Source organism: Ceratotherium simum, chromosome 7, assembly GCF_057802395.1.
Source record: "Ceratotherium simum simum isolate JZ-2026a chromosome 7, ASM5780239v1, whole genome shotgun sequence".
Lineage (NCBI taxonomy): Eukaryota > Metazoa > Chordata > Mammalia > Perissodactyla > Rhinocerotidae > Ceratotherium > Ceratotherium simum.
In genome coordinates this window covers 59,584,145-59,593,769 of record NC_141906.1, presented here as the reverse complement: position 1 = coordinate 59,593,769, position 9,625 = coordinate 59,584,145, and positions in this window count along the sequence as shown.

The window sequence follows — 9,625 nt, the reverse complement described above, 5'->3', positions numbered from 1 at the left end:
GGTATGTCAGATGGTAAGGAGGGGTGGGGATCTCAACAGAAACAGCTCTCGAATCCTGTCTTCTCTGCTGCAGTTGAAAGTGTGGAGGCTGGGGAGGGGCACTCCTACTCCATTCAAATCCACAGGGTTCTTGGGAATTCTCTTAACCCTTACTAGAGGAGGCAGGGAACCCAGGGAGGTTCAGACATGAGCTTATCTGAATTACTGAGAATTCTGGGGAACAAATTTTAACAACTAGTTTGGGGCTAGTCATCTCAAAGCAAATGGTAAATAGTCACCTATTCTTTCAAGGTTCTTCATTAACAATTGTTAACCAATGCCTGAAGCTTATGCCTCAATTATATTTCCTAGACAAGGATGAATTAAATAATATGGGGCTTACGATATTCTGTTTATTTAATGGAAAATAACCCCTAAATGCTGAAAAATAGCAAAAGTGTCTAAAGATTAAAAATATCGCAAAACAACTCTGTGAGGCACCAGAATTATCAGTTCTTGAAAAACCAGTGATTAGGTACATGATTTCTGGAACAAATAGATACTTTAACCAACTTGTTGGGTTGACCAACTTGCATCCTATGAACTTGCTTGGGGTCAAATTATCTTCCACCATATCAGTTAGTGTTGTTACTGACAGAACTGGAACTAGATCCAAGTTCTCTGATTTGTGATTTAATGCTCTTGTTTGAAGGATGGTTTCAGAGAAAAACAGAGAAAACAGAGATGAAAAACTCAATGCATGTTTCTCTTGTCCAGTGAAGCAGAACCCTCACTTCCGGACCTGATTCTTTTTATCTCCTCTGAGGCTGTCTCACTGAAGGCTCGGACTTTATCTAGTTCCTCTTTGCCCCCTGTCCACAGCTGTGGATCTCCCCTGCCTTATCTCACGACGTACCTTCTTCAGGTAGGAGAGAAGTGGTTAAACCTGAGATGGTTCCATTTTTCTGTTTTTGCTGGACCTGTTTGCATATCATCTGGACCTGTTGGCTCCAGTGCCCAAGTCAAGCTCACCCTTTATTCCTTACTCACCCACTAAATAGATTCGCCAGCAGCTAGGAGCTCTCCTCCACGGAAAGAAGACAAGTCAGAGGTTTTAACTCCGGGCTCCTTAACCTTGCATTCTGGTGCCCTCCAGCGACTACTGTTGGGCTCGCAGCCACTGGAATGGGAGTGTTCAAAACTCTATCTCACTAGCTCTCCCTAGTGGTACATCAGTTCACTACAGTGGCAGGAGCTGCCCTCCGAGATCACGTTGAATTTTTAGTTCAAGGGGGATTTTAAAGACCGGGAAAGACACCCCCCCCAACACTTCTAATACTTTCTTCATTATCTATAATTACATAAATAATTATTCACTTTCCAGAAAAAGCAAACAACTTTATCTCGCTTAATTAGTGCTAAGTAGAAGAAACAAAAATTACCAGCTGTTGGCCAATTATAACCTCTTTATTCATGCTATCACTTGGAGGCTTCATCTAATCAGAATTTTATTTTAAAATTCTATAATACTACTTTTTATTCAAGCTACTATCATTCAAAAGCCTTATCTATTTTTAATTTCTTTCAGTTTAGACAATTTGCAAGATAAGGCTGGACTATGAAAATAATATTTTAGTAACAGAATTTGGAGACTGACTTTCTACATGAAACTCAGTTTCTTTTATTTTTTTTAAAGATTTTATTTATTTATGTTTTCCCCCCAAAGCCCCAGTAGATAGTTGTATGTCATAGCTGCACATCCTTCTAGTTGCTGTATGTGGGACACAGCCTCAGCATGTCCGGAGAAGCGGTGCATCGGTGCACGCCCGGGATCCGAACCCGGGCCGCCAGCAGGGGGGCGCGCGCACTTAACCGCTAAGCCATGGGGCCGGCCCAGAAACTCAGTTTCTTAATTGAATTAAATCTGAAGTAAATTGTCAGAGTATTTTTGCTGGGCCAAAGCAATCCAGTAGCTATAGTACAAAGGATGTGTCCTGCTGTATTTTTCTTAGTAAATTACTTGCTACTTATAAAATTAAAATATTCTGAGGCTTCACAAGTCCAGGCAATGAGGTCACATCACTATTAATGCCTAAATTTTGCCACTTCTTCCACCAGCCTCCACTTCTTCCCCTTCACTTTTTTTGTTTTGTTTTATTTTGTTAGTCTCCAGGCCAGGCTTCGAATGCCAGGATCAATTCTTCTCGTGTTCTTCAGCTCCATCATTTAGTCGGCTATCTACAATGTGTTGGTGATTTCAGAGAATATAATTAGAAACGCTAATTATGAGCCAATTGAGAAGAAACACAAGGGGACAAACAGGCCTTAAAATTTTACATGATGGTAGTAAAGCTATACTGGAGAATATATCCTGAAAGGAACGCCAAGTGTTGTTTTTTTCCCTCTTCTCTCGGAACAGAACTTGCCGGCTCAGTCATAGGTAGTGTGGCTGGAGAACCACAGACCTCCTTCAACTCCTGCAACTTAGAAGGGATGATAGCCCAGCATCTACCCACTAGACATCCATAAGAATCAGCTCGGACTATCAGGGACATCCTGTTACATTTATCTTTGATATGATTTCCCCAAAATTAATTTGTATACTGTATTCAATACTGCAGACAATTTTGTGGGGCACTCCAGATACAGTATACAAATTAATTTTGGGGAACCTCACATATGGAATGAGGACATCTAGTTTGATGACCATGAAAATCTTGAATCACCAGATTCTCCTGACCCCTCTGAGCCTGAGAAGCCCACCCCTCTCTATTAAGAACTAGCACTTCTCCCTCCACTTGTTGACGTGCAGAGATTTTTTTTTTTTTCCCACAAGGCAACATGTGCTTCCTCTCCTGGCCTTAACTAGGGTTAAGTCACAATATAACCTGGTGAAGAATGTGCTGGGCCTGATAAGGGAGGAAAGAGAATATATGCCAAAAGGAACTGCAAGACTGCCAGTCCGTGCTGGCAGGGCCTGGGGGATTATGCATGCTGTTGGTTTCTGAAGGTGCTTGATCAGCAGGCCAGAATATAAGGTTGATAAGGGAAATTTTATTGATTTAGGAGCATTTTCACAGAATATTGGATTTAATACTCTGGCAAGAGTCCCAGGAGATGGTGCCAACTTTCTCCTAGGATATCTTCTAGAAACATAGATAATGAAATGTCCACACTAAATGAAGTTAGAATGCTAGAATTTCCAAGATTGATAGAAGAAAGGGTTAAAAGGCTCAGAGAAGGGAACATAATGAAGTGGATATACTATGTAAAGTGGAAAACTCTCCAGATGATAACGTTTCACAGAAAGGCCTGGAGGATACATCATGTATCAAGGCAATAAGGAATGTCCTAGTAAGAGGGGCACCTGTGTCACTCACTAAGAAGTTCAGCTGTGGCTCTCTGCTGTAGACCGGTGCCGAGGGTAAGAGAGGTCATTACAGAACCAGGCTCCCTGATAGGAACTGGGATGGTAGGATGGAGATGAGACGGCAACACTTAACCATTAGAAACCACGTGGACACAATCATCATAATGTACGTCAAGGTCAGGGGTGCATGATCTGCAGAGAGTTGTAGAGATGATTAATAGAACATGGTGTCTATGATGCTTAATTTTATGTGTCAACTTGGTGCCCAGATATTTGGTCAAACATTATTCTGGGTGTTTCTGTGAGGATATTCTTTTGGATGAGATTAACATTTAAATTGGTGGACTCTGAGTAAAGCAGATTGTCCTCTATAATGTGAGTGGGACTCATCCAAGCAGTTGAAGGCCTGAATAGAACAAAAAGACCAGTCTCCCCTGAGCAAGAGAGAATTCTCCAGCAGACTGCTTTTGGATTTGATCTGCAATGTTGACTTTTCCTAGTTCTACAGTAGATGGCCTTTGGATTAGAACTGGAATATTGGCTTTCCTGGGTCTCCAACCTGCTGGCCCATGCTGCAGATTTTGGACTAGCCAGACTCTATCATCTTGTGAACCAATTCCATATAATAAATCTCTTTATATAAAGAGATTTATATATAATATATATATTATATTATATATATGCTATTGGTATACTATTGGTTCTCTGAACCCAATCCTCTGGAGAACCCTGGCTAATGCAGTGTCTCTGTGGCAAAAGGGATGGGCAGCCTAACTGGCATACTCAATCTGTACCATCAAAAAAAGTCAAGGATGTATGAGCAGGAGGTTCAGGGCAGTCGCCTCAATAAAAAGTCATCATCCCTTGCCCAATTTTCAGACCCAGAACCTATTGACTTTAGGAGAGGTTGGGTCCCCAGGAGGAAAGACCTACAACATCTCAGCAAGTGTACATGGTAGTGTTTTCTCCCATCCTTTCCCACAGAGACCTACAGCCATTTACAATGGTAACTATGCACTGGGGAAAAGGGATACTCAAATATTTCAAGGACCATTGGACACAGGGTCCAAGCTGACATTGGTATTCAGAGTCCTGAAGTGTCATCATGGTTCCATTCTTACATGTCATCTGTGTTAGAATAGGGGCATATAGGGACCAGGTAATAAGTGATACACTTGATTAGGTCCAGCTCACAGTGGGTCTACTGCATATACACACTCATTCATTGGTCATTTCCTCAGTCTTCAAATGTGCAATCAAAATAGACATACTTGGTAGTTGGCACAGCATATTGGGTCATTAGCCTGTGGCGTACAGCTAGCAAAGTGGGGAAACCCAAGTAGTAGGCTCTGAAAGTGCACATCTGCTCTTGCCGAGAGGATAAATACTATGTCCTGAGGGAGATGGTGGAAATTAGGGCTATTCTTAAAGATTTTAGAATTCAGGAGCGGTAATCCTTATTATATCTCCATTTAATTTACCAGTCTTGCCCCTGAAAACACTAGATAGATTTCGGAGAATGACAGTAGACTACCGAACTCAATTGTAGCACCAAAGGTACCAATTGTAGCATTGTCCCAGATGTGCTATCTTTGCTAGAGTAGATTAACATGGTCCTAGGTACATGGCATATGGCTTTTGATTTTGTGAATATATTCTTTCCTACCTGCGCCAGAAAAGAGGACAGAAACAGTTTGCATTCACATGGAATGGACAACAGTAAAAATGTGCAGTTTTGCCATAGGGCTAGGTTAACTCTCCTGTCCTCCGTCATACTATAGTCCAAAGAGATCTAGACTATCCTAACATCCTGCATAACATCATATTGATAAACGACATCATTTATGATAAATGACTGGTTATTATGCTGGAAGCCTTTGTAAGACACATGTACTTCAGAGGTGGGAAATAAACCCCATGAAGATTCAGGAACCTGCCAAAAGAGCTGAATTTTTAAGGGTCGAGTGATCAGATACATGCTGAGACTAAAGTAAAGTAAAGAACAAATTGTTGCATCTTACACCTCTTACCATGCAGAAGGAAGAACAAATCCTGGTAGGCTTCTTTGGGTTCTGAAGACAACTTAGTTCACACCAGATAATACTGCTCTGACCCATATACTAAGTTTCCAGAAAATGAAAGGGCTCTACAGCAGGTCCAGATTGTGGTGCAAGTGACCCTGCTGCTTGGACCAAAAATCTATACACATCTATACCCTTAGATGTACCTCTGGCGAGAAAGACACATTGTGGAGTTTATGGCCAGATCCAATGGGAGAATCACAAGGGATGTCACTCATCCCTAGGGTTCCAGATCAAAGTCATTCCATCTATAGAAGAGAATGATATGCCTTTTTAAAAACAACTTCTAGTATGATGCTGGGCACTGGTAGAGGTGAAAAGCATGACCATGAAGCACCAAGTGACCATGTGACCACAACTGCCCTTCATGAGTTGGTTTCCATTAGAGCCACCAAGCACAGCAACACTCTCTTATAAGATAGAAGTGGCACATCCGGGATCGAGCACAAGCCAGACCAGAAGCAGAAGCAAGCTGTGTAGACAGGAAGCTTGGAACCCTATGTCATCCAACACTATTGCACCAGCACCTCTTCCTTAGCTCCCACCTATGGCCTTATGACCAGCTGATGAAGGAGAAAAAGGGCCAGGCTTGATTTGTGGTGGACTGACTCAGTATGTGTGTGCAGGCCAAAAATGCACAGCAGCTGCACCAAAGCCTTGAAAGGCAGTAGTTAGGGAAAATCCTCCCTACGGCCAGAGCTTTCGGTGTGCCCTTTGACAAAGATTCTCTCCTTCACCAAACTTTAGCCAGGTTCCTCAGAGCCTGAGTAGGCTGTGCTTGGGCATGTCCTAGAGCCCAGTTTTAGCAAGAACCTTGCTAAGTTAGTTTCGCCAAAACCTCCCACCCTGATATCTGATCAAATTCCTCATCCCTCATCGTCCCCCAAGTGGTATGTGGTTACCCTGGTCTGCCTTCAGCAAGAATCCTTTTAGGTTTGTTTAGCCAGAATCCACACTGATGTTTCCTCTTAGTAATTTTCCATCCACTGACCCCCACCCTACTCCTTGGCTATAAATTCCCACTTTTCCTTGTTGAATTTGGAGTTAAACCCAGTTCTATACTGAATTTTCTTTCCCCTGATTGCAATGGTTCATGAGTAAAACCTGTTTTTACTGCTTTAACTACTATCCATTTCTGGTTTTTCTTTGACAACTTGGTCATTCACTTTATGTGGAAAGAGAAATGGCATGAAGTTAGAATATACAGTCTCTTGGGAAGTGGTGAATGGCTTGGCTTTCTGATCAGGGGTGTGAAAGTAGGATGATTTGGGATGAAGTCTGGGATCAAGGCAGAGGGTGGACATATGGGAGACAGCACAAAGTACAAAGGTCTTTTTATCGTGTTAATGCTGCCAAAAGCATCTACATCAGAAGAGGCTCTAAGCAACCAAATAGACAAAATTACTCTGCCAATTGGCCTCAACCAGCCTCTGTCTTCGGCCGCCCAGTTCTGGCATGAAGGGCACATGAACAAAGTGGTCAAGGTGGCAGGGATGGAGGCTGTGCTTAGACCCAACAGCATGGCCTCCCACTTATCAAAGTTGAATGTCCACCATTGATTGTGCAATCTGTCAGCAGAAGAGACCAACACCGAGTCATTGATAGAGTATCATCCCTCGGAGAGACTAATTGGTCATTTGGTGGCAAGCTGACTATAGTGGAAAGGTCAACTGTTAATTCTGGCAGGAAAGACACATATCCTGGGTATGGGTTTGCCTTTCTTGCTTACAGGGATTCAGCACAGTATGCCATATATTATCACATCAGACCAGGGACCCACTTTATATCAAAAGATGTGCAGGAGTGAGCCCATGACCATGAGCTCCCTGATTGTATCACATATTGCACCACCCAGAAGCTGCTGACCTGACAGAGCATTAGAATGGCCTGTTAAAGGCAGAGCTGAAATGCCTGCTCAGTGAAGATGCTTTTTGAGGATGGGGCATCGTCCTTCAGGACGCAAAGTTTCCTTTGAATCAAAGCCTTATATACAGTGCTATGTCCTCAATAAGAAGAACACATGGGTCCAGGAACCAAGGGGTGGAACCAGGAGTGGCCTCACTTACCATCACTCCCAGTGACCTACTCCATCTCCACAACTCTGAACTCTTCAGGTTAAGAGGTCTTGATCTCCAAGGGGAAATACTTCTGCCAGAAGACACAGCAAGAATACTATTAGTTATAAACTATAGCTGCACTGGGCACCTTGGCATCTTATGGCAAGGAACCAGCAGACAAGAAGAGGATCTTCATCGTGGTAAGAGTAATTGAGTTTTGTTAGGAGAGGGTACGGATGCTGTTAATGCAATGGGGCAGGGAAAAATATATGCATCACTTGGGTGTCTCATGGGACTCCCTTTCCAATTTGATGGTAAACGGAGAAGTGCAGTAACCTTGGCCTGAAAAGGGCAATTGTACTAGTTTCCTATGCTGTAACAATTTACCATAAACTTAGTGGCTAAAACAGCATAAATTTATCATCTTACAGTTCTGGAACTCAGAGGTCCAAAAATGAGTCTTATGGGCTAAAATTAAGATGTCAGCAGAGTTGCATTCCTTCTGGAAGCTAGGGGAGAATCTGTTCCTTGCCTTTTCCAGCTTCTAGATGCCACCTGCATTCCTTGGCTCATGGCCCTGTTCCAACAATGGCATCACTCTTCTGCTTCCATCATTACAGTTCCTTCTCTGACTTGGACTCTCCTGTCTCTCTCTTTCCCTTGTGATTATATTGGGCCCATCCGGATAATCCGGGATAATCTCTCCATCTCACATTCTTTAACTCAATTACATATTTGCAGGGTGACTCTGCACAGTCTGTAAGCCATGTAAGGTAACGTAGTCACAGGTTGTCTGGAATTAGGATGTAGGCACCATCAGAGATGAGGGTCTGCATCTTACCACCAGACAAGCCAATGAAACCGGTAGAGATGCTAGATGAGGGTGAGAGGAATCCAGAATGGACGGTAGAGAAAGAAAACAAGTATCAGTTGTGGCCTTGAGATCAGTCGCAGAAGAAGTGTCTTGTATTTTGTTCCACTTCCTGTTCTAAGTTTCTCCCAGAAAGAGAGGTTCATTGGAATCCTGGAGGAGCTGCTCCCAAACGTATATGAAGAAGTGGATTGGAGCAGCTTTACTAGCTGTCAATTTATGGCTTATGGCGCCGAATCCAGCTTCCTTTGCCCTGCTTTGTACTTGGACCCAACAGCACGGGCTCCCACTTACCAAGGCTGATCTAGCTACAGCTACCACTGAATGTCCAACCAAAGAGACCAACACAGAGCCCCTGACATGTCACTACTCCCCAAGGGGACTGTGCAGAAAAGAGTTAACATAGCAGGCCTAACTGCTATGCTTTGGGTTGGCCCTTGGCTGGCATCTGAGAACTTGGATTTCAGGAGGGTTTCAACTATCCCCAGAACTGAGAAGAGTGACTTGTTATGCCTAACCTGTTTGTACAAACAATATAGTTTATGCTGAATACCTGCTTTCCTTTAGGGAGTCTGGAATATGTGCCATGGAGAGGCGGTCTACATGATCAGACCCTAATAAAAACCCTGGGCGGTGTTTCTAACGAGCTTCCCTTGTAGACAACATTTCACATGTGTTGTCACAATCTGTTGCGGGGGGGATTAAGCACATCCTGTATGACCCCACCTGGAGAGGACTCATGGAAACTCATGCCTGTTTTTTCCCAGACTTCATCCCATGCACCTTTTCCTTTGGCTGATTTTGCCTTGTATCCTCTACTGTAATAAATCATAGCCATGAGTAGCCTATCTGCTGAGTCCTATGAATCCTTCTAGTGAATCACTGAACTGGGGTGTGGTCCTGGGGATCCCCTAGACAGGGACCAACCAGCCACCCACTGAAGGTTAATTACATTGGAACTTTTCCATCATGGAAGGGGCAGAGATTTGTCCTTACTGGAATAGATGCAAATTCTGGATATAGTTTTTTTTTTGTGTGTGAGGAGATCAGCCGTGTGCTAACATCCGCCAATCCTCCTCTTTTTTTGCCGAGGAAGACGGCCCTGGGCTAACATCCGTGCCCATCCTCCTCCACTTTATATGGGTCGCCGCCACAGCATGGCTCGCCAAAGCAGTGCGTCGGTGCGCGCCCGGGATCCGAACCAGCGAACCCCGGGCCGCCGCAGCAGAGCGCACGCACCCAACCGCTTGCGCCACCGGGCTGGCCC